This window comes from Canis lupus, chromosome 4 (genome assembly GCF_048164855.1).
Source record: "Canis lupus baileyi chromosome 4, mCanLup2.hap1, whole genome shotgun sequence".
NCBI classification, from domain to species: Eukaryota; Metazoa; Chordata; class Mammalia; order Carnivora; family Canidae; genus Canis; species Canis lupus.
The window spans coordinates 77,270,199-77,295,419 of NC_132841.1; the positions used below are offsets into that span (position 1 = coordinate 77,270,199).

A 25,221-nucleotide genomic window follows, 5' to 3' on the forward strand; every position below is an offset into this window, starting at 1 on the left:
CCATTTGCTTAAAACCTATGGAATTATATGGTGGATAATAGCATATTTCTGAAGATAATGTTTGATTCTTTACTTTTTTGATTTTCTAAAGATTCTCATAAATGTTTTCAATTTATGGCTACTTATAATTGCCATATTGAAATACACACATTTTATGTATGTAATACCTATTACTATTCTAACATGTAGTTGGTGATTTGAAATTGTAGTGCATCTCTTTTAGACTATCACTCAAATAATGCAATTTCTAATAATTTGAAAGGTAATAACTCCATACAAAATTATTCCTCTAAACAGCTATGGTAATAATTTTAATTCATGCTGTACTCTAAAATTATAGTTGTTTCCTTAACGTTGGTAAGATTTTCAGTTATTAAAAATCATAACTTTTCGTAAATAGTTATGATGAGTGAAATAATCCCAAGACCCTCCAAACACTGGTGTTATTTATACATTCTCAAACAATTTATTATACAATTTTATTCTTAGGTTTTGAAAACTTTTGAACTTTTGTAGCTGGTTTGCTTGATCAGTTTCTTTATACTGAAATGAGGCTTGTAATTTCTACCCAGAGAGAGAAAGCAAGTCCTAGAGATCTGATTTACATCATTTGTTCTTCCTATTCACCATGTTCCTCAAGTCCTCACTGTCTGGGTTTGGAGCATGTTGATAATCCGCAGGAGTTGCTTCAGAGATTTAAGGTTCCAGTGGAAATGCTTAAGAAGTCCAGAGTCAGACCTGGCTGTTAGCTTTTGTCTTAGAATGGTCAAGCCAAACAAGATTACTGATAATTAAAATTTTGCTCTAAGTGCAAGATGAAAACCTAAAAATAATGCTATTTTGTCCAAGGTAGTCATCTTTAGATATCCTTAAATTTTTTCTTAGACTTGTTTATCAAAATAAAATTGTATTTGTCTTTTGATAGCTGTTCGGAATAAATATAAAAGACAAATTGCTGCTAGGAGTTCAAGATAAAAATATCAGATATTTCACTCCAAAAAAGGAGACATTTTCTTTTAGAATGTTGTAAATATAAGGAATATACATTCCATATATAAATAAAAATGGATAATTCCAAGTTAAAACAAAAATATTAAGAAATGGATCTTTAAACACATAACACAATTAGTTTCCAGTGTTCCTAAGTTCACATAATCTTTTTCTTTGTTCATACATTTCATGTTTTTTCAGCAGAAAACATAGAAGAGCAGCTTATCATGGCCACTTTCCCTGACTTAACTAAGCTACTGCCTCTGTGCTTGCTCTTTTCACCCTAATGTTTCTCTTACTTGTTACACTTGATCTCTTTTTTTCTCCAATTTACTGTGGTCATGATGGTGGTGTATGTGTGTGTGTATGTATATGATTTTGAGGCGGTGATGGGGGTGTTAATAACAATTCTCAGGTTATTTTCACTTCCCGTTCAATCCTCAGTACTGCTTGTTGGTTGGGCTAGAGTTAGTATATAAGCAGCAGTATGCCATAACTTTCTAATAGTTTCTAAGGTTTATGGCATGAGCTTAAATGGTTGTGTGGTTGTTAATGTCGAATTACGTTTTTTTTTTCCTTTTACTGTTTCTGTTCTTACTTGATAACAATTGAAGAAGGGAAATTATTTGTTTCAGCATTACCTTTCTATCTTTACCTAAAAATCTGGGCTTAAGAAATAGCCATTATGTTTTGAACAATTTAAAGCTTAAGTTGAATGTAATGAAACATGTGTTTTTTTAAAATAGACCTATTCTTTTGATTTCTCTATATAATGAGGCTTCTAAGAAAGCATGTGTTCCAGAGGAGGGCAAAAGAGAAAAAAGCCAAATTTCTTTTGATGTTAAAATACAAACATCACATATTTGATCAATCAATCAAGCAAGCAGAATCAGGCTGCCAACATTGAATTAGATTATATAATAATTTATATATATAACACATGGCATTTTTCAAAATGAATTTTCCTTTTATGTGAATTTTTATACAAACAATGGATCATCCAATTAATTAAAAAGTTGTCAGAGGGAAGAATCTGTACCAAGTCAATGAAATAGATGAGAATGAATTCCAGGGGCTGTTGCTTTGTTTTCTCTCTTCATGGACCTGCATCTTTTGAGGGTTTTCTCTGCTTTTGAAAGCTGATGTACCTTGGCTTAGAATTCCTTGTTGTTGTTTTGGGTGCCAATTCATTCAATGCTGCCATCAAGAATAAAATAACTCAGCCAGAGATCTTCTAAAAAAGAAATGATAATAACAGGGAAGAGAAGAGGAAATAAATATTTGCAGGGTTTATATTTCAAATCCCTGTGAAATACTCATATTTTAAAGTGTTCTTAAAATGCATTTTAGCATAGGTCTGTTCATGAATGAGTTTCTGGTTATGTTTTATATTTAAAATAATTTCTAGCTATTATGTCATTAAAAATAGTTTTTGTGTTTGGAATGAGAGGATATTTCAGTTATGCTTCTTGCTTTTTGTTGTTGTTCTGAATTATTAGAAGTGAATCTCCCAAATTCAATACCTGGAAGAGGAAATAAATTATTTCTTTTCATTGACACTTTTGTAATTAGATATGCACTTACTCCTTTTTTTTTTTCTCTAGGAAAAGATTTCACTTTCCTAGGCATTGGATTGGATTTATCCTTTCAATTATATAATTATTGAGCAAATATTAATGAGTATTATTTGCACATATTGTGTGGGGCATTTTAGAGGGAATTTATAATGTAGTTGAGCAAACGATTACATTTATAAAGAGGTGTAGTTACATCGTAAGGTGTAAATTTCAGAAATGGACGCTGTCACTATGGTATGGAACAGTCTAAGGAATGATGTGTATTTAGAATGGTTGAAAGGAAGTGACCATTTTAAGTGAGTAGAAGGGAAAATAATGGGGTGGAATGGGAAAGCTGTAAAAAGAACTGACATAAAAAAAGCCAGTTTGAGGGGCTGGCATGTTGAGGAGCTTGGTGAGATTTGTTTTAACTAAAAAAAGAAAAAAATGAGCCTTTCAAGTGAATGACAAGAAATGCTATTTTATGTGTGGTCGATTGTTTTAATTTTAGGCTGCAGAGTTTCAGCTTGAGGCTGAATTAGAGGTAAGAAGAGGTAGATGATAAAGAAGTAGTGAAATAAAATTATGAAAAGCTGGAATACTTTTCAAATGATTTGGATAGAAAATGGAGAATGAATTTAAGAAGGCTAGTTGAGATTATAGTTTAAATATGTCACCCTGGGCACCTGGGTGGCTCAGTCAGTTAAGCATTTGCTTTTCAGCTCAGGTCATGATCTCTGGGTCCCAGAATCAAGCCCCAACTCAGGCTCCCTGCTTAGTGCGGAGTCTGCGTCTCCTTCTCCCTCTGCCTCTCTCTCTCTCAAATAAATAAATTAAATCTTAAGAAAAATTAAAAAAAAACCACCAAATATGTCATACTCATAGAAGGGCTTTCATTGGGGTGGTGATAGAGATAACTGAAAAGTTCAGAATCTAATGGATCTCAGATGAACCATGGTCTCATTAGGGTAATTCTAAATATGAAGATATAAACAGTGGTGAAAAACAGGAAGGAAGAGTTGACTTTTCCTCAACATTTGAAAAGCAAATATCGTTGCTAGCAAAGAGCCTTAGGAGTTATGAGGATTTAGGAATTGCCTAATTACTATTATGGGATATTTGCTATTATTATTATGAGATAGTTACTCTCTTAAATCCTTTATATTCATTATCTAAATTAAAAACAGTGTTTTAATAAATCAAACATCAATATTTTCTCTCAATTTTATTTTATTTTTTTAAAGATTTATTTGTTTGAGAGAGCAAAAGTGAGGGAGAACACGAGTGGGAGGAGGGATGAAGGGAGAGAATCTTAATTAGACTCCCCATTGAGGATGGAGCCCAATGCAGGGCTGGATGAAGAGCTGGACGCCAGACTCAATCTCAGGACCCTGAGATCATGACCTGAGCCAAAACCAAGAATCAGTTGCCTAAGTCACCCAGGCACCCTTTTCTCTCAATTTTAAAAAGATACTACCTGCTGTTCATCTTTTTTTAAAGAGGTTAGTAAATTGTCTCAGCAATACATATCATATAATTCATTCATTATCTTTGATTTAAAATATTGTTTCGAACATATTAATTTATTATTTATTTTTATTTTTATTTTTAAATTTTTTTACATATATTTTTTTAATTGGAGTTCAATTTGCCAACATATAGCATAACACCCAGTGCTCATCCCATCAAGTGCCCCCCTCAGTGCCCTCACCCAGTCACCCCCACCCTCTGCCCACCTCCCTTTCCACCACCCCTTGTTCGTTTCCCAGAGTTAGAAGTCTCTCATGTTCTGTCTCCCTTTCTGATATTTCCCACTCATTTTTTTCTCCTTTCCCCTTTATTCCCTTTCACTATTTTTATATTCTCCAAATGAATGAGACCATATGTTTGTCCTTCTCTGATGACTTATTTCACTAAGCATAATACCCTCCAGTTTCATCCACGTCAAAGCAAATGGTGGATATTTGTCGTTTCTAATGGCTGAGGAATATTCCATTGTATACATAGACCACATCTTTTTCCATTCATCTTTCGATGGACACTTTATTCATTTTTGTCTCAGTAAACTGGCTATAACTTCTAAAGCTGTATCGAACAATAAAAGTATTTGTAGGCATTCTTTTTTAGGTGTATATTTATGTTAAGAGCTGAGCATACTGTTAGTTTTTCATTTAAGATCTGTATAATAAGCAGTCTGTGTACATTTAATAACAAATCCTGAGATGCTGGAATCTTTTTTATTTAAAAAAGATATTTACTTTTACTATAGGACTTTTTGATAATTAACAAGATGATTATGTTTTTTCTTTCCTTACCTGCTGAGATAGTTAATAATAGTTAGTATATTATGTTTCAGGTTTCAGATAATCTTGAAATAAAGTCAACTTAACCATGGTGTTTATTAATTTAATGTATTAGTTGAGTGGACTGTCTAGAACTGAGATTTCCTGTCATTGAGTTCTCTTGTTGGACGATGTCAGAAGTTACACTAGTGAAGTAAATCTCAAAGCTTACATTCTTAGAAGTTCTGGAACTCTTGGAATACAGTTCTTTGAAGATTTTGAAAGAAGTCATTGATAAAAGTTTTTGTTTGTAGCAATCGTTTTGGAGCAAAATCATTGGTCAAAATGTTCTTAATGTTTTTCAGATTTTTGTCTTCTTATTAAGTTACTGCTAGTTATTTATATTTAAAAAAACATGAATTTTTTTCAATATATTAGTGTAGTATTCTCTTCTTTCTGTCAGACAGAAAGTTTAGTTTAATTTCTCTGTGTGTTTATATTGCCTTTTTTATTAGATTTTCCAAGGGGAACTCTATTTTTTTGTTCTCTTCTATAATTGTATTTTTAATTGTTTTCTAATTCATTAATTCTACTTTTAATTCATGCTATTCTTGGAATTATTTTGTTCTTATTCTAAGTTCTTGAGTTGAAAGTTTAGTTCAATTATTGATTTCTTTCTAGTCTAATAACTACAATGTTGATAGATATAACTATTAATTTAAGTATGGTTTTGTTCACATTCCATAAATTTGGATATACAGCATAGTTCTTATTAGAGACTACAATTGCAACTTTGTTTTCTTCTTCAAAATTTACATGATACATTTGAATTATCAAGTGATTTGGTTTTTAAGTTGTGTAAAACTTTATTTCATTCAATACTATTAGTTGTAAGCAGAGGATGTAGTTTATGTAATTAGTTCGAAAAAAATCATTCATATGATATTCACTAAGAAACAAATAGATGGGAAAAGTAACTAATGGTTCCCAAACTTTATTGAATATCAAAGTTATGGGGGAGCTTATTAAAATCCAATTTACTGGCTCCACTCTTAGGGCACCCTCAAACAGTGGGCCCCTGGGGAAAGCAGGAACACATGGTGGCAGATGAGAGGAAGTTAGCTTCACACCAATCAGGTAGCCTGAGAGATGGCCTCACTGTTGTTGTATCTCAGGCAAAATGTTGGTCCATAGGGTGGGATCTGGCAGAGAGAGAGCCATGCCTGCTGTGGTAGGATGGGTTGAAGACATAGGCCACAGCCTAAATGCCCAAGTGCACCATAAGGTTTGCTTTATGGGAAGACATATTACAGGATCATTTACTTACACGTGTGTGGTGCCTGGAGCACACACTTAACCATTTTCCACAAAAGACCAAAGGGAGGGGCAGTAGCTAAGACTGAAAAGCTGTTTTCTAAATACTGTTTAGTAAATCATTCCTTCCAACATAATAATAACGGAAAGCTATATCAATGAAAGGAAGGTAAATGTTGTTATCAAAGGATGTGCCTGCCATGTGTTTTATGTACGTGCATGAAATTCTCTCCAGCACAGTGCCATTTGAGTTGACATTATCCCTTAGAAATCCTTTACTTCCAAAAAATGTATATCTGGTAAGAAAAACTGAGTCAATGACTTGTGCAGATATAAATCACTTCATTCTTCCTTTCAGAGGCAATTTCGGTCTGAAGACCTCCCTTGGAAAAAATAAATAAAAAGTAAATGAAATTAAAATAAAAAGGGAAAGTAGAAAAGTTAGAAAACATAGCCCAAATGACAGTAAATGTTAATGGTCTGATCACACACGCAAAAATTGTCCTTCAAACTGAAGTGTGTATTAAATAGTAATGGATAGATATACTTCTCTGTGAGATCTGATTTGTCTAGCAAATCCTTACTGACATATACTCTCATTTACTACTATATAGCCTTTTGAAAATGCCATTCCAGCAGAGCATAAAAAAGGTTATTTAGATTAAGTATAGTTACAAGATAAGCAGTATACTGAGTTCATTGGACTTCATGCACACTCATTTAATTTCCACCGGTCCATTACTCTGAATCAAACTGTCCCTGAAAGAACAAGAGGAAGGAAAAGGGCATTAAAAAACACAAATCACAAAGTGGAGAACATTCTTCTTAAAAACGAAATGGTCTCCATGTGTTACCATTTAATACCATGGAAATACTTTCCTGACTTTTATAGCATGCAAAGAAATTGCACCAATCTATTAAAGAATGCAATAAAAAAAGACTTTGAGGTGGGTTAACATTTTCCAGGTCTTTATCATTCTAGATGGGCTTGGAACTTCAAAACACTGTAAAATATTATAAATGGTATCCATTTGCATCTGTGTGCAGCTTATGGCATAATGAATGCATGACCACTTAACCGTTTATTGAATACAGGAAGAAATACGAGAAGACCTTCAGTGATATCTTTTAAAACGAGGCCCAAAGCCAGGCTTTAAAGAAAGACAGAGTGCCAAAACAGTTTAATCTTCTCCTTTTTCCCTTAACTTTAGTGCCATTAAGTGACTTTTTGGACTTCGTTTGAAACTCAAGTAATTAATATAACTGGAGAAAATAATTTTTAGGGGGATAAGGTATTGCGATAAAATATAAACAAGAAAAGCCTAAAGTTTAGAGGACAAAACGACAGGACTAATACCAAAGTTACATGAGGTGATTTAAGTCATTGTTAAGACCTTTCACATGCTCAGTTTGCATTTGACAGTGGCTGAACTTTATTAGCCTTTAATGGCCTTCATTAAATTATATTTGGTATCTGAGAGGCTGTGCACTGAATGGGGATCATGAGGACATTCTCCTTTACTAATATATATTCCTCAACTAAGGAGGTATGACCCTGAGCATCTTGTTTGAGGGAATAGTATCCTATCTTGTTTCAGACTGTGGACAAATGGCAATTTTTCTGATATTCTCTCAGTGGGCTCCTTCCCAGTAACGCTTCAACAGTCTCTCTCTTAAAAAAAAAAAAAAAAATTCCCCTATGGATGCTTCATCGTCCCACAGTTACTACTCTAGGTGCTCTTGTGCCTTGTCTCATCCTCTTCACAAATAGGGAAAGGTTCTCTGCATCTCTTCACCCGCGACCCTGTCCCCAGCAGACTGTCACATAGCTTCTTCACTGACCTTCTCCCGCTCAGCTCACAGCAAGGTCGCTAGTAACTGACATTTAAATCACATTTGAACTTTCCATCACTGTCTTCCTTTTATTAGTTGCTACTAGAGCACTGTAGTTGGCAAAGAAAAAACAAAAAAAATCCCTTCCTTTTTACATTATTTTTGCACGTTGCTCACATATGTGTAGGCTTGTCTGGGTTCTTCCTGAGTTGGATTCTCTTCTGGACTGGAGACGGATTTCTAGGCAACTCACTCCCTGTCCTCCTTAGTGACTGACCCCAAAATATGTACCTAGAGCTGGACTGTAAACTCAGGAGAACATGATCCTGGGCTGTGTCCACCAATGCCAAACAGTTCCTGGCACACAGTAGGCCGTCAGTAAAGATCCACTTCCTGGCTGGCTGACACATCTTCTTTCTGTTCACTAAGCCCATACAGCAAACTGCCTAGAGAACATTTTTTTTTAAGATTTTAATTTATTTATTTGAGAGAGATTGAGAGAGAGAGAGAGAGAGAGAGCGAGAGAGAGAGAGTGGGAGCTGGCAGAGAGGGACAAGCAGACTCTGGGCTCGATCTCACCATTCCCTGAGATCATCATCTGAGTTGAAACCAGTAGTCGGAGAGATGCTTGGCCAACTGAGCCACCCAAGTGCCCCATCTAGAGAACATTTTTAATTGGAGGTATCTTTGTTACCTGGAACTCAGAATTTCCTAAATTAAACATATCATCTCCACAAACTACTCCTACCCCCATCTTTGGTTTTCAGGGGCTGGAAGGCAGACCCTGTGTCTTCAGGGGGCTTCCTAATTTACATCACGGTGGCAGCAGCAACCTTGTAGTCTAAGTGAGTACCCTGGGAGTCCTTCTTAACTCTTTTCTTTCCCTCCTTTACTTGCCACTGAGGCACAATATCCTATCTTTCTAATGCGACCGTATCTCCGTCCTCGCCATTACCATGATGTATCAAGGAACAATTATTATTTTAGATTTAGAGTCCTTCTATAGCCTGTCAACTGCTTTTCCAATCTCCAGTTTTGATCCAAGGTATTTTTTTTCCTCTGGGTAAATTTTTATTTTTCTAAAATCGAGACAAACTCCACTAGTGAAATACTTTTAATTTCTTTTTACTGCTCTTCGAGGGCAAAAAAAAAAATGCCTGATTTGTTAGGATGATTTCAAAGGCCTCCACTAACACCTTTCTCACCTTCACTCCTAGTCCCCATTGCAATAATAAACTTCAATCACAGTAAACTTTGTTTACTCCTTCAAATCTCATATCTTTTTGTAGCATACATGTACTATTTCAATCTATTGGATTATTTTTTATTATTGTCATGTTTCAGTCAAATTTCACTTGGACCAGGAAGTCAACCCTGATCAACAGCCCCCACTGCCCACCTCCTCTATGCTGTCTACTCCTGTTCTTCAGTTCTATAGAATAATCTGCCTTTCTTTTAAGTCAGTATTGCTATAGGAGCAATATAACAAAAACGGGCATTGCAATTTCTTCTTGATTATCATTCTTATATACAGTAACATTAGTGAGTACAGAAATCATGTGTGTCTTGCTTACTGTACCTGATACAGAAATAATGTATTTCGTATACTCAATAAAGATTTTGAGTATTGGAAAATATTGAATGCCTTAACAGTATTGGGAATCCCTGAGGTCATCAGGGTGGACCCTATGGGAAATTTCAGCATGATTTTGTTCCTTTTTATAAAGCTCAGTCTTTAAAAAGAGGAACCTTTTTTTTTTTTTTTCATCCTGAAAAGAAGAATCCTCATTCGTCACCTTTTTATAGAGGCACGGGAATTGCTATCTGTGTTAACATTAATCCTCTCCATAGTTTTCTTGTCAAACATGATTTATAAATTACCCCTGGTCCTGCCCTGCCTAGGGGGCCTGGAGTTGTCTCAAGGTTCTGTATATTTACTAGCAATTTATCATTTAAGCATTCATAAATTTGCCCAAATTATTTGGTCTTCATTCATATTTCTGACTATAACACTTCTTTCTTGTGATAATAAATCCTTTTGTTATCTTAATTCTCCTGCATTCTAATTGTAAGAAGCTCTGTCTTCTATTTGTATTTTGGTGTTTGATGAAGGGAAACATAATTCCTTTAAACAGTAATACACAAATGTATACAGCATCTAGCATGGTCCCTCTTCATTTTTCGGAACTGACAGATTCAGTTACTTGTTTTGTCTTCATATCAAAGTTCACAGCCATCCCATCCCACTCTTGCTGTTGTCTAAGTCATCTTAATCTCTGTTTTTGAGTAATTATCAGTTCCATTCAAATTTATTTTTCACACATTATCCATATCTGGATTTTGTCATTATGTTAAATCCTTCATGTGGCCAGCTAGCGTCTGCTCTTTATGGTGTAGGGCAATAACTTGACAGTTTCTCTGTTGTGTCTTTTCTTTTTTCTTAGGGTATTTGAAGTTTAACAGAGATTCCTCACAGAGGACTATGATGAATCCAAATAACGTAACTCTTTATTCTTAAGCACTTTCACATGTAGATGGAGAAAATTGTATTTTCTGAGGGGGATTTTCCTTGGAAGATTCCAATCAACACAACAGGAAATCTCTTCTTGTCTATGTATAAACATGGCTTTCCTCAGAGTTTGTGTTAATAAAAGATGATGTGGGCGCACAGATAGGAAGCATATAAACTTTTAAAACTGGTAATATCCTTCTAAAGAGCTGCTGGTTGGGATCCCTGGGTGGCAGAGCAGTTTGGCGCCTGCCTTTGGCCCAGGGCGCGATCCTGGAGACCCGGGATCGAATCCCACGTCGGGGTCCCGGTGCATGGAGCCTGCTTCTCCCTCTGCCTGTGTCTCTGCCTCTCTCTCTCTCTCTCTCTGTGACTATCATAAATAAATTAAAAAAAAAAAATAAAGAGCTGCTGGTTCCTTGTAAAATAGTGAGGATTCAGGCAAAATCTCCCATGTATAAAGCATTTAGAAAAGACATAAATAAATAAATAAATAAATAAATAAATAAATAAATAAAAAACATAATTTAAGACCAAGACATATTTAATATAAGAAATACTATACTTGAGAATTGAGGCACCTAGATATCCCCCAAGTCCTTGGCTCACTTGATTAGATAGAACTTAAAAGGTCTGCATCAAATTGCCTTGCATACCCTTTCCTCCAAAGGTGGAACCCAGCTTAGCTTCGAGTATCTCCAGGGATTTTTGGTGGGGGCTTAAATTTCACCTGGACTTCCTTGGTCCCAACAACCTTTTCCTACCAAACTGATCTCCAGAGTGTATGTCACCGATGTATATGCTATTCCATTTCCACAGTAGATCACCCTGCTGGATACTACACAATCACATCTGAGAAGAACTGTCTCTAAGGGCCGCGGTTTTTACTAAACATTTAAAACAATGGAGAAGGGTTATTGTTTAATAAAGAATCCAAAGCATTATTAAGCAAGCTGGGAGTCATTGATTAGGAAGTAATAAATCCGCAATAGAGCTAAGCATGTCTGTTTTTATAACCATGAATATATTAAGTGAGTTTGTAATGTTAAAATCTCCTGCCTTTTTTTCTGCCTCAGATTCCAGTATCTGAAGTTTTCTAGGTCTTAAGATTCAAAATTAAGAATTTTGAATTATACTGGTTGTGGGGTCAACAATAATGTCTAAGCAGCATTTACCACTATGTGAAGTATTTGGGGAGATATTATTAATATGAGGATGATTTTGGAACGCCACTATTGTTAAGGATAGCTACATACACATATGTGGAGCGTGTCTCTGTTTATTCGGTAGTTGATATGGAACATGATGTTCAGGATCACATTTCATGCTTTCTAGGTAGTCTTCAAAGTGACTTCATAGTGACTGAATGTGAAAATTTTCATAATGTAACACATTTAAGAAGGAATTAAAAACTTCTTATAAACCTTAGGTTCTCTTTTGACTATACATGAACAAAATGTAAAAATGATTCTAGGAGCATTTAGGAATCCCAAGCTAATCTGACCTTTGTGTTTGTTTGACTGGCTAGCTATGTAATGCATAGAGCTAGAGAGTCATCAAAGGAATTATATACAGCTGAATGACAAAGAAAAATCTCAATACATACAGAATAGAATGTCTGTATAGCATCTCAACACCAGTCAGTATTATTAAGCAAAATGTTTACAACTCTCTTTATGTTCATTGTTCAGAAAAATAAAAACACATGCAGTGTACTCATTATCATCTAAAAGCATTTTAATTTTTAAAGATTAGTGGTTTTGATAGTCAAAAATTTTAGTCATTCCTTCACTGTTTCTACAGCTTTAGTTTCTATTTTTCCTTAATCACACATACACAGATGTAGTCTCAGTTGCCTCTGAGCCTTATGAGTCATGGGAAGTTTAACTTCATTTTTAAATTAGGATTTTTTTCTTGAACCTGGTGGAAAGAAACAGCAACGTCATTTGTTTATAATTGCTATATATTATTCTTGTTTAATTTGGAGACTCTGAAATTTGTCAATAACGGAAGTATAGATTAGTAGAGAATCTTCAAATAGTTATATTATCTTTTCTAAAATATAAAACTAGAGAGATGAACTTACTCTGAATCAGTCCCTCGGGTTTTACTTGAAGATTTAAAACATATAGAAAATAATAAAGATAATTAGACATATCTGTATACCTGTTTGTATACCTGTTTACCCATCACCTTGCCATTTTTGTTTCAATTTTTTATACAATAATTATTAAAAGTAAAGTTAGATTTTCAATCCTTTCCTAGTCTCTGTCAGCCTCTTTCACTCTCCAGAGGTGACTATATTTTTAATTAATCTGACTACACATACGACTTCATGAACTATATGCATTTCTTGTGTTTCATAAAATATGTGTAAATATCATTATATAATTTAACATTATGCTTAGTTTTCACTCAATATAATATTTCTGAGATTTGCCAATATGTTTTATAGCTGTGAATTAATCCATCATATGGATATGTTTAGATGTTTTGAATTATCCTCGCTTCCCTGTTTCTTTGATTTTCATTTTAGATTTACTCTTACACCACAGAGTTCATACAATTTGTTCTATGATGGAGATAGTTGACTTTGGTGTTAGTTTGGATTAATGTTGATTTCAACATTTAGCCCTTAGATAGTCAACTAAAATATATATGCGGTTTATCTGTTGATACATGTGTGCATTGGCTTAAATTAATATCTTTAAACATAAATATGTATATTGAAATAGATCCTAAAGGGAGCTATCAATCCTATTCTCTGAGAATTAAAAATAGACCATTGTGATGTGTTATTCATCCATTTGTTCATTAATTTTTTTCCCTTTGGTTTCTCTTTTGAATTCAATGACATTCATATCCCATTATGATAACCAATAAAATAAAACGTTGCATCAGGAGATATAATACAAATTGCAGAGAGTTCTCCATCCCTCTTTCTGCAATTACCTAAAGATCATTTTGAATGTAGTGTGTTTAATAAGTGCTTATTCAAAAGAAATGTGCTTTTCTTTAATTAAGTATTGAAAATGCTGGTGATAGCCACTCAACATAAAATAGCATTTAACTTCTCATGTCAGTTAAGTGTCATTTTCTGATGAGAATTTTTTTAATGGCATCATTCTATGGAGAAGTGCCTGTAATGACTGTTCCACTTTCTCCATGTCCATATCTATAGGGACAAGGGAACAGAGAGAAGGAAGCAACAACATACATAGTTTCTGTGACCCCAAAATTAGTCTGAATAGAAAAATTGTATTCCAAATACTCTAGATAGAATTGAACCTTGCCTTTTTATAAATTCCAAATGCTGCTGCAGGTTATTTAAAAACACTTCACTTTTGACTCATAACCAACTGAACTCAGAAATTGGTTGAAGGATGACTTTTTATTTTCTATATTCAAACAAAAATGTCAAGTATTTAGACATGTGCCCAATGAGAAATGTGCAAAATATTTTCTGAGGAATATAAAAATAACAAATAATAATGGCAAGAATAAAAAAAAAACTTGACATTTATTAAGTAGTATATCTACGGCAGGCTCTATAGTCATCCCCTGTATTTATTGCAACCACTTTGCTGGGGTAAATATTTCTGTCTGCCCATCACCATTGTACAGAAGAGGAAACTGCTTCTTTGTGCAAGTTTATATAGCTTCTGAATGATAGATCTAAGATATAGATCTATGTGACCCCAAAGCCAATTACCTATCCACTTTCTTCTGCTGCTTCTCTTTAAATCGATAATATCCAGGAAACATACTTGTTAACTTATTAAAAGCTAAAATGTTTTGAATCTAGTGGGCATCATAAAGATAGATTCAGTCTCCTAGTTTTAGAAATGAGGATACTAAGTTATAAAGAATATCAATGATTTGAACAAAGTCCTAGACTAAGTTAGCAAAGGGCCTAGACTCCAGTGCATAGCATGTCATGCAAAACTATGTTTATTTTCACGTAATATTTTCTGTAATTCCATGTCTTCTTTACAGATCTTCCTTGACTTACAATAGGGATATGTCCCAATAAATCCATGTAAGTTGAAAATGCATTTAATACAACTAATCTTCACTGAACATCATAGTTTAGCCTAGCCTACATAAAACATGCTAAGAACACTCACATTAGCCTACAATTGGGCAAAATAATCCAACCCAAATCCAACCCATTTTATAAATAAGTGTTAAATATCCCATGTAATTTGTTGAATAATATACTGAAAGTGAAAATCAGAAAGCTTGTTTGGGGCCGGAAAGGTTATAAGTGTACCAGTTGTTTACCCTCGTGATCACATGGCAGACTGCCAGCTGCAGCTTGCTGACCAGGCCTCATCTTAAGGGAGAATTGTACCACACATGCTAGGCCAGGGAAAGATCCAAATTCAAAATTAAAAGTACAGTTTCTATTGAATATATGTCACTTTTTTATCATCATGAAGTAAAAGAAAAAAAAATCAGAGGTTGAACCATTGTAAGTTGGGGCCCATCAGTATTTATTGGAATCTCGTCAGAAAGTTGACTTAGCTTCTCTTTTTATCTGCACACTGTTCCTCTTTCCATTCTTCTGGCCACAGTACTCCTTTTGCTTTGAAGCTTGTCTCTTCGCTGTTAATAGGTACTAGTTTATGTGGTTACTCATTAGTTTTCCTGCTCCTGCCCAACATACAGGTAGGCATGTGACACATACCTAGCAAGCAGCCAGACATCCACTATTCTGGTCAGAGTAGTTAACCCAGAAATGGACACAAACCCCAACACAAGTGAATCCCAAGGGTTTCCACAAAGATCCATCCACAAAGGCACTGGGAACTACAGTTTCTCTCTTTATTCAGAAGTTCTCCAGCTGAATTCACGTAAGTTTAAAGTTGTTTTCAGCCATTTTCTTCAGTTCTTCAATAAGAAACAATACTATTAATACACAGGTAACACATAGATAACAGTGCAGAAAATGAGGAGAAACTAAGCAGATAAAAGAAATACATCTGCACGTGTGGGTAAACACACACGCGCACACACACACATTCAATAATCTCTAAAATAATTCCATCTCCTGGGTTTCCCATTTTTGGGGTTAATGAAATGCATTTTTGTTTAAACTGATTAGAAAACTGACTTATGACTGACATATTTGGATATGGGCTATAAATCGATAAAGACATAGAGTTACACATTTTGTTTATTTCTTAAACACTTTCTATTACTTTTCCTTTAGAGGCACTGTAGAAGGAAAGGGCAATGACAATGTTAAGTGTATTGTGTAGTATTGCTTTCAAACCTCCCTCACCTGTTTCATCCAGGGAGTTTTTCAAAAGTTAGTTTTCTTTAATGTATTTTATTTAATATTAAAGTCAACAGTCATGTGTGATTATTGAATTATTATCATATTGTTACTATAGGAGACAATAGTTAAGTATAACATATACATGAAATTTATTCAAGTAATATGTTATGTATATAAATATGTATATATATAAAATTTAGTTTATTTTTAAGCTACCATATATTTTTAGGAATATGTATTAGCCAAATACAAATCTACTTTACTCAAAAGAGAAGAGACAATTTCTGAAGGGGTATTAAAGATTCACAGAACTTTTATATATGCTTAATGCTTAATACCATCTTAACATTGTTTTTAAGTTTAAACAAACGATAGAATCCCTTTATAAAATGGCTCATTTTACAAATGCAAATAGGTCAAAATTTACATCAAGAAATATACATATGTATCAGAAAAAATTAGCATAATAAATATGTAAGATTCAGACAGTTGTTTCATATTCTGAAATTACTAAAGGATGATGGTATTTTCTGAACAATGCTTTCCATTACTGTTGGTCTATATATCAATAGTTAGGATCAAAGAGCATTAAATTAAAACTGTTAATAGGTAATATAATAATTTATATTTACGGAGAAATAAAAATGTGGTAAGCATTCTACATACTTTATCTTATTTATTATTCAAAATCCCTATAATATGACATAGTTTCTTCCTTGCTTTCCAGTTAAAAAATGACTTTCTAGAGTATACGTAACTTGAGAGTGGTGGAATCTGATTTGCACTGAGGTCTAATGACCATGCCCTTAACTTCTAAACATCATTGTAGCCCAAACATTATTTTTACCTTTAGTTATCATGATAGAACCCATTTTTAATCTCAACTTTTTGTCAAATTTGCAATAGAAAGAAACAGCTGTTTTCCATCTAAGCACTTTACCGAATTGAAACAAATGTATTCTCTAGTATTTGTATAAGTACAACTATATGTGTCTGTGTAATGGTGAGTACATATCCCTAATATACATGCTTAACATTTAAAAATGCATATCAAAGAGTTCATCTCTTGTATAAGAAATAAGAATTGTGACACTGGCCATTATAAGGTATTAAAAAATTCATGGCAACTTTTGAAAAAGGAGGAATGTTATTAACCTTGGTGTCTTGACCAAATTACAATTCGGGTAATTACATTTGTCTTCCCTAATCTCCTTTTCAACTTTCAATTGGGTAGTGTATTCTTAATGGATTTCATTACCAAGCCTCCCTTAGGATTTAAAATAGGACTTATCTTCCAAGACTGGGTTCATTCCAAATTTATGTTCTCTAACTTCAATTGAGCTGTCACTGCAACTCTTCAATTGTGTGTGCATATGTCTTCAATTCATTCCTATTTTGTTTTTGTTTTTTCATTTGGCTCTTCCAATCCATTTCCAGCCTCTTCAAGACCCAAACACACATTTCAGCCCAGCAATTATTTTTGAATGCCAAGTATCCAACTACTTCCCTATGTGCTGAAATACTGAGATCAATTAGGTATTGTTCTACTTTCCATGAGCTTCCACAGAAGGCATCACTCTTTAAACCCTTTTGGAGATGAATTTACAGGCTACTTCACTGAAAAAGATCAGTCACCTGGGGTGTATTTCTATAGCCTGTCTCTTCCTTGTAAAAATATATTCTTGTGACCACATCCTCTACTCTTAGAAACCACCACATCATTCTGCCATCTCCCCCCCACCCCCCATTTCTGGCTGTTTTGAAGAAAGGTATGTGCCATCTTTCCCAAACGGCTGCCTTCACCTATGCTCCTAATCCCTCCTTCTTTATTGTCTTCTCTCAAAATAATCACTTTCACTAATTATATTCCATAAACATGTAAAATATTTTTTTCTTATTAAGGGAAAAAAGCCCATTTCACATTGATTTCTCCAGCCCTCAGGCAATTACCCACTTTTCCCCCTATTCTTTTATCACTATGTCCTTCCAATTTTTTCATCAATTCCACACAATATGATTTCCTCTCCTGCCATTCTTTTTAAACCATTCTTTGAAGAAACCAACAAATTTCAAATTGCAAAATCAATACCTTTTTCTTAGCACTCAAAATTTGTATTTCTCTGTTGGCTTTAACATTGTTGACTGCCCCTTATTTATAAACTCTATGTACCTTTCACTTCCCATACATTTTTTTCTCACCTGATTTTCTCTTCCTGCCTTTGTGAATTCTTTAACTCTGTTGCTTGTTCTCTTCATTTTTCAAATTTTAGGGTAAGGTTGAACCAATGTTTCGCTGTTGACCTTCTTTTCTTTCTGTAATCTCTTTATTAGTGATTAAGTAACTAGTTCAGTTGAGCAAGAAAGAAAAAAAAAAGGTAACAATATAGCATTTGTGTACTTATTATGTACCAGCCACTAGATTGGAAATGTTACATAAATAATTTAATTTATTCTGTGAAAAAAAAAACCAGGGATATTGTTTATCAACATTTTACAGGTAAAAAACGAAGGTCGAATATGATGTAAACATATTTTAGAAAGCACTTCTTATATACCTAGCTTTGTATTCTTTTTTACTTAATTGAAATTATTCGGTAATCTCAGACTTAGTAATACGATTTCTAGTAGTTAGTTTGCAGTATTTCAGACAAAAGATGAGGAGTGAGCTATCCACTGTTTCATAGTCAAATTTTATAGTAGGTCCATAATACAAATTCAAGAATACCCAAATCCTAAGTTTATGTTCTGTCCTTTATAACGTTTTGCTTTGAAATGATTACTCTGTCATATACCTCCACTTATGAAATGTCTCTGGAATAGCCATCCTACTTTTCTGGATAAGCATTCATCACATTTACATGGGCATCCTACTATCATTATATATTCCACACATGTAAATAGCTTAATTCTAATCTTTTCTAAAAATATATTTCTCTATCTGCTATCACTGACTTTCTGTTTCTTTCAAGGAGGGCCTGCTTTTTATATCAACATTTATGTTTCCGTTTTCAGTTCTTTCCCTATAACTTCATTTAGGAACTCATGTGACCACATATCACTGACGCACAGGCCTGGAAAAGGAGTTGGTGAAGAGTGAGCTAAGAATTATGGAATATTTAACTTAATGGTTTAAAGATACACATCTGCTTAATATATTGTGTCAAATAGATGGGTGTGTCAAATTGATGTCCAGTGATGCTTACTCATGTCTTACACATTAATAGATTGTGAGGGAATTTATTGCAGTCTGAATGACTTCATACTTTGCACAAAGAAGCAGGGTTTTATGGACTGAATTGTTTTCTCAGAATTCTTATGTTGAAGCCCTAATACCCAATAGGTCTATACCTAGATATAGTCTTTAGTAAATAATTATGTCTCGTCCTAATCTGACAAGACCATAGTCTTATAATAACAGGAATATTTCTCTCCCTACCCTCTTTTCCTCTGTCATGTGAGGAAATGGAGAGAAGATGGCCACCTGCAAGTCAGGCAGAGAGCACTCATCAGAAACCGACCAATCGACATATATAGTAGTACAGTACCATAAATATTTTTTATCTTCCTTATGATTTCCTTAATAACATATTCTTTGGTTTACTTTATTATAATAATACAGTAGATAATATATATAGCATACAAAAAATGTGTTAATCAGTTGTTTATGTTATTGCAAGACTTCCAGCCAATGGTAGGCTATTTATAGTTATGTTTTGGGGGAGTCAAAAGTTATATGAGATTTTTGACCTTGCAGAAGGTCACTGTCCCTAACTACCTCCCCCAGTATTGTTCAAGGGTCAGCTGTATATCAACGCCTTCTGAATGAGTTTTTAAAAGATACATATATATGGAGATCCTTTTATAGATTGAAATAAGTTTTTTCACTTTATAGTTATTTACAGCTTTTTCTTGAAGTACATTTGAACCCACATCATTTTCTTTCATGCTTATATACAGATTTTCTTCAAGTCCTATTTGTGATTATCTAGACTTGTGGCAATGAGTAAAATAGAGAAGCAGATCTCTGTGAGTGAGAAATTTTCAACAGAAAACTGTTATGCTTATCTCTCCTCAGAAAATAGGAATGAAATCATATTGAAGATATTTGTGTTCGAGTTTGCTACAGTTTAAAAATTTTGGATGAGTCAGAAAGGAATTAATCTTTTGATTTTGAGGTAGTATATACTTTTTTACCACTAATTATTTTCTAAAAATTGGTCTCATAAGTAAAATAAAACATTTCAGTTTTATCCTTGAGGTCTAATCCAACCTCAGCATTCCTGACTTCTTACTGCTTTACTGCCTTCCTTCCTTCCTTCCTTCCTTCCTTCCTTCCTTCATCTTGTTTTTTTGTTTGTTTTTGGAAGAGGGTCCATTTATAATCTACTGTTACTCATAGGTTTCTATTAACATTGTGAATCCTTATTTATTTTGTTGATTGTCTGCCAGCCTTGCTCAAATACAAGCTCTAAGAGGCTAGAGATCTTGGTATGTTCTATTCCCACATGGAACAATTCGTGGTCAGTACTCAACGTGTACTGAATAAACAAATGAATGATTATTTCCATTCCCCTTTGGCCAGGTCTAAATGAAATAAGCCCCAACCAATGTACTTGGAAATTTGGGAAAACGAGAACCTCTGGTTCTGAAGCTCAAGAACACGTGAGAGGATGGAGGAGGAAGAAATCAAAACTTGAGGCAACATCACAGTCGGTGATTTCTGCAATTCCCACTTCTAATTCAGTGATTCTGTTATTATAACAGCCCTTAAGAATAAGCAAAACATTAAAATATTAGGGGATGGAGTAAATTATGACCCCAAAAGGGTTAGGAACCTTGAATTCAAAATCATCCACATCCATCCTTAACAAGAATCTTAGAAAAAAAAAAAAACAGAAACAGGAAAGGGGAGTGCATAACTTTGTTGCTTTGCCTCTTGTCACTGAGGTCTCAGCAGCACCTTCCCCCTGGCCCCCACAGCACTCTCTCCCTTTTTTATAGGGCTCCCTTGAGTTGAGTGGTAAGTAAAATATAAAGATGCAGAAGCTGGTCCTTACTTTCTCATTCTATTCCTAAAGCTTTTCTGCAGTTTGTCCTTGTAAAAGTTTAGCAGAGGGGACACCACATTTTATTCCCCTGGAGCTGAGCTGAGCTATATTAAGGAACTTATACAAGTTTAGATGGCTAGGAGATTCAGTGGTGGGGCCACAGATCGTGAATCCTGACTTTTTATCTCTGTCTTCCTGTATTCTTTTTTCAGATCTGTCTCATAACTTATTAATTCTGTAAGATGGGTTCTGTCCTTTCATTCATCCTGTATTCTTTTTTTTTCAGAAAAGTAATCAAACAGAGGATTTAATCATAGAGTTTGGGAATCAGTATTCTTGGGTTCAAATTTAGGTCTGCCACTTAATAGTTATATGATATTGAGAAAATTACTCAAGCTCTCTGTCGCTCTCTTTCCACATCTGTAAAATACAAATAATAGACCACCAGACATTGTTTCTGAAGTCAATTGTTGTTTTAAAATCTATTCACGTATTTATCATTTTCTGTGTTCTTTATTATTTCTTGAATATCTAATCTTCTTTCCAGGATCACTTTCCTTCTTTCTGAAGCATATACTTGAAAATTTATTTTGTTATGAATGTGCTAATGACAAACTCTTAGTTTTTATTTGCCTGCTCTTGTTCTTGAAATAAGTTTACACTGCTTACAGTATACTGATTTGAGAGATATTTTCTTTTAGCACATTCAAGATGTGATGCCACCATCTTCTGGTTGTCACTCTCATATAAGCAAAGGCAGCTGTCACTATAATCATTGCACCATTAGTACGAATCTTCTCCTTTGTGCCTGCTCCTACGATCTCTTTTTTGGGTTGTCATATTTAGCTGTGGGTATATGGGGATGGGTATTTTTTGTTTACCTTGCTTGAGCTTTGTTGCACTTCGATGATTTTCTAATTTTATCAGTTCTGAATTTTTTTTTTACATTATATTTTCTGACATGATCTCTTTCTTCTTCACTTCTGGAACCAAAATTACACGTTTATTTATTTATTTATTTTAAATTACATGCTTATTAAACTTTCTTATTTTATTCTTCATATATCAACATCTTTCTTTTTATCTTTTTTTATATCTTTTTGTTGTACTCTTTCCTAAAAGCGGCAGCCTGATTTAATAATTCCATTCTTAATCTGTGTAAAAAACGTCCACTGGGTTCTTATTCCAATTATTCAGGTTTTAATTTCTAACAGTTCTCTTGAGCTATTTTTCAAATATCTTTGATTATTCTTTATTGTTTCTTGCTTGCTATGTATCTTTCAAGCTTAGGTTTTATGTCCTTAGGCATAATCACTAGTTTTTTAAAATCTCTGTGTGTAATTCAAATATTTAAAATTTTCTAGATAAGTTTCTTTTGTCACTTGCTGGCTTTTGTTCATGGTGCCTTATTTCCTTCTATCCTTAGTTATTTTTGCTACTCCTCTTTCTAAGACACAGAAACAGAGAGAGAGAGAGAGAGAGAGAGAAATGTAGATACAGGGGAAAAGATTGCAATAAAAGGAGAATTTTCCAGAGACAATGTGGTTTATTTTTTAGGACTAGAGTGTGAATTGAAGCAGCAGATCCTCATGGGGCCACATGTGGTTTCAAACCCTTGACAATATTCCTTACTCATGCTCTCCTGCTTTGAGTCAGCCTAGCTATTTTCAGTGAACTCCTCTGCAAGGACAGGATGCAGATTTGATATGAATCCATCCTGAGAGAATGAATCTTAGATTATTGAAAGGATTATTTCCCAATGTATTCTTTGGGCATGAACCAAGGCCATGAAATCCAAAGCTCATATTCATCAAGTGTGGAAATGCCTAAGGACAGAAAAAAGTAACCTTGCCCCATTTACCCCCAAACTTAACCTTTAATAGCCTACTGCTGACCAGAAGCCTTACCAATAACATAAACAGTTGATTAACACATATGTTGTATATGTATTATACACTGTATTCTCATAATACAGTAAGCTAAATAAAAGAATATGTAATTAAGAAAATCATAAGGCAAATAAAATACATTTACAGTTCTATATTTACCAAAAACAATCCGCATATAAGTAGACCCACGAAGTTCAAACCCATGCTGTTCAAGGGGCAACTACACATGCATATGCACACACACACACGCACTTTTGGAAGATGTATTATTGTCCTATGATTGCTATCACAAATCACACAAACTAGGTCACATAAAATTATTTTCTCACAATTCTGAATTCTGGGCGCCATATATCCAAAATTAAGGTGTTAGTGGGGTCACACTACCTCTTAAGTTTCTAGGGGATAATCCTTCCTTGTCTCTTCCAGGTTTTCATGGCTGTCAGTATTCCTTGGCTTCCTTGGTTTGTGACTACATCACTCCAACCTCTGCCTCTGTCTTCACATTGCCTTTCTACTTTGTGTGTCTTTCCCTCTTCTGTCTCTGTGTGTTCCTTATAAAAACACTTGTCATTGTATTTAGGGCTTATTACTGATAGGAGGGTCTGCGTTGTGAGAATGGAGGTGCTGGTTCTTGGATTCCCCACAAAAGACCTATGTGAGGATCCATGTTCCAGTAAAGACAACCAGAAAGCAGGTAGCAAGCACAAAGCAGGTTATTAAGACAGTATACTCTCCAGGTGGGAGGTAGGAAGGCATAGAGATGGTAACTGGCCTGAGGCTACAAAGGTCTTTCCTTTTTATGTAAGTGGGGTCTTAGGTCATGGACATGGAGGGTGTGGTCTCTAATGCAGACTGCTTCCAGTCATTTGGGGAACTCCTCCCACCGGTCAGGAAGGGATGGGGGGAGGTTTTGATCCTACCAGGTTTATACCTGAACTGACTTGGCAGCCTTCCCCCATGGTGGGGTGGCACTGCAACTGCAAAGCAAGTACATCATAATGAACATAGGGGGTCATCTTGGGGCAGAAGTTGAAGAGAAGAGTACATGTTTCACACCTGTGGATCTTTGTCAGCCAAGAGTGTTGGAAGCCACAAGGCTAGGATGTTGAAAGTCAGGCAGTCAGGATGTTGTACCCTCAGGCTTCTAATGTGTGACTTATTTATCGCTACCCTTGCCTCCAGCTCAGGTCCAACTAACTGCCTACTCTATTAGACCTACAGAGATAATCCATGAAGATCTTTTCATGAAGGTCCTTAATTTTATTACATCTGAGAAGATTCTTTTTCAAAAGTATAGTGCTAACGATAATAAATTCTGTGATTAACACTTGAACATATATGTCCTTTTGGGGTCTACCATTCAATCCACTACAGGGGCTTTGATTTTTATTTTGGTAATTGTATTTTTATTCCAATGGTTTTATAACTTAAAATCTTTGGCATGGTTCCTAATTATGTCCTATCAATATACGCAATGAAAATATTTTAGAAACTAAAATACAGAATAACAGTGCAATTTTATAAATTGTAACATGTACCATCTGAAAGTATTGACTGAACTTTATATTTTCATGGGGAAATAATTGGTTAACTTTGATGAAAACAGAGACATATCATATAATCGACTTGATTTTCTTCACTCCTGCCACGAATCCCCTTAGTTACTTAGACAACCTTCTGTTTCTGCATAAAATTAAATGTTATATAAAATACCAGTAAGAAGTAAAAGGTCAAAGTGATACCTTTTTTCTTTTTTTGTGACAAAGGACAAAAAAATAATAGAGAAGGTCTGGACACATTGAAGCACTGATATAGGAAAATAGGATTAAAAAAAAAAAGAAAGAATTTTAATAAAATAAAAAGGAAGCATTTATGCAAACCAGCAGAAATAAAACAAAAACATGACTTTCAAAAGGGTTAAGGCACAAGTGAAATAGGTATTTGAAAACCTGATGAATGTATAGGTTGTATTTCAGATTTTCTGGTATTTTCTGCTTCTCCCCTGACATTTGTGTATCCGGCCTCGCTGCCTCAGAGAATGCTGGGTGTTGGAAAACTCTTTTACCACTCTGGACATTTCAGACCTCTTCACATCTCCAGGACAATGATCTATTATGTGCCAATGGCAAGTCACAATGGCCATTAGTAAGAATACAGAAGACCCTCTGACAACATTTACTTATCGGCTGCTACACTGTTCTGAGCTGATCACTTCCTTCACTCTTAAAACTTGCCTTTCAGTGCTGCACTGAGGCCCATTTTCCTCTCTAAGGAAGCTGTAATGCATTTGATTGAGTCTCTCTTTCTCTGAGAGTGACCAGTGTAGATTTATCTGTTTCCTCTCTTCTTTCTCCTGCCTAAGATCACACAACTTTTCTGCTCCAACCGCAAAACTGCACTTGGGTCCTTTGGTTCTTTCTGTTCTTGAACAATAAAGAAATATATTACCTCGGTTCAGCAACAGATTAAAAACAGAAAAGCAAAAGCAAATTTGCTGATTTGAAAGTCATCAT

General features: G+C 34.6%; 2 long non-coding RNA genes across 6 annotated transcripts in view; one reads left to right on the forward strand and one right to left on the reverse strand.

Annotated features, from left to right (window-relative positions):
- Positions 1-25,221, forward strand: part of LOC140632707 (uncharacterized) — a 668,295-nt gene that overhangs the window by 408,482 nt on the left and 234,592 nt on the right. The window lies entirely within an intron of this gene.
- LOC140632709 (uncharacterized) lies at positions 12,223-24,793 on the reverse strand. Of its 2 annotated transcripts, XR_012030357.1 has the most exons (4): positions 24,658-24,793; positions 17,968-18,110; positions 15,175-15,377; positions 12,223-12,404 (listed from the first exon to the last, which is right to left on the reverse strand). It is a non-coding gene; the product is annotated as an uncharacterized lncRNA (long non-coding RNA). The 2 variants fall into 2 exon arrangements; XR_012030356.1 differs by lacking the exon at positions 12,223-12,404 and having other exon boundaries at positions 14,863-15,377.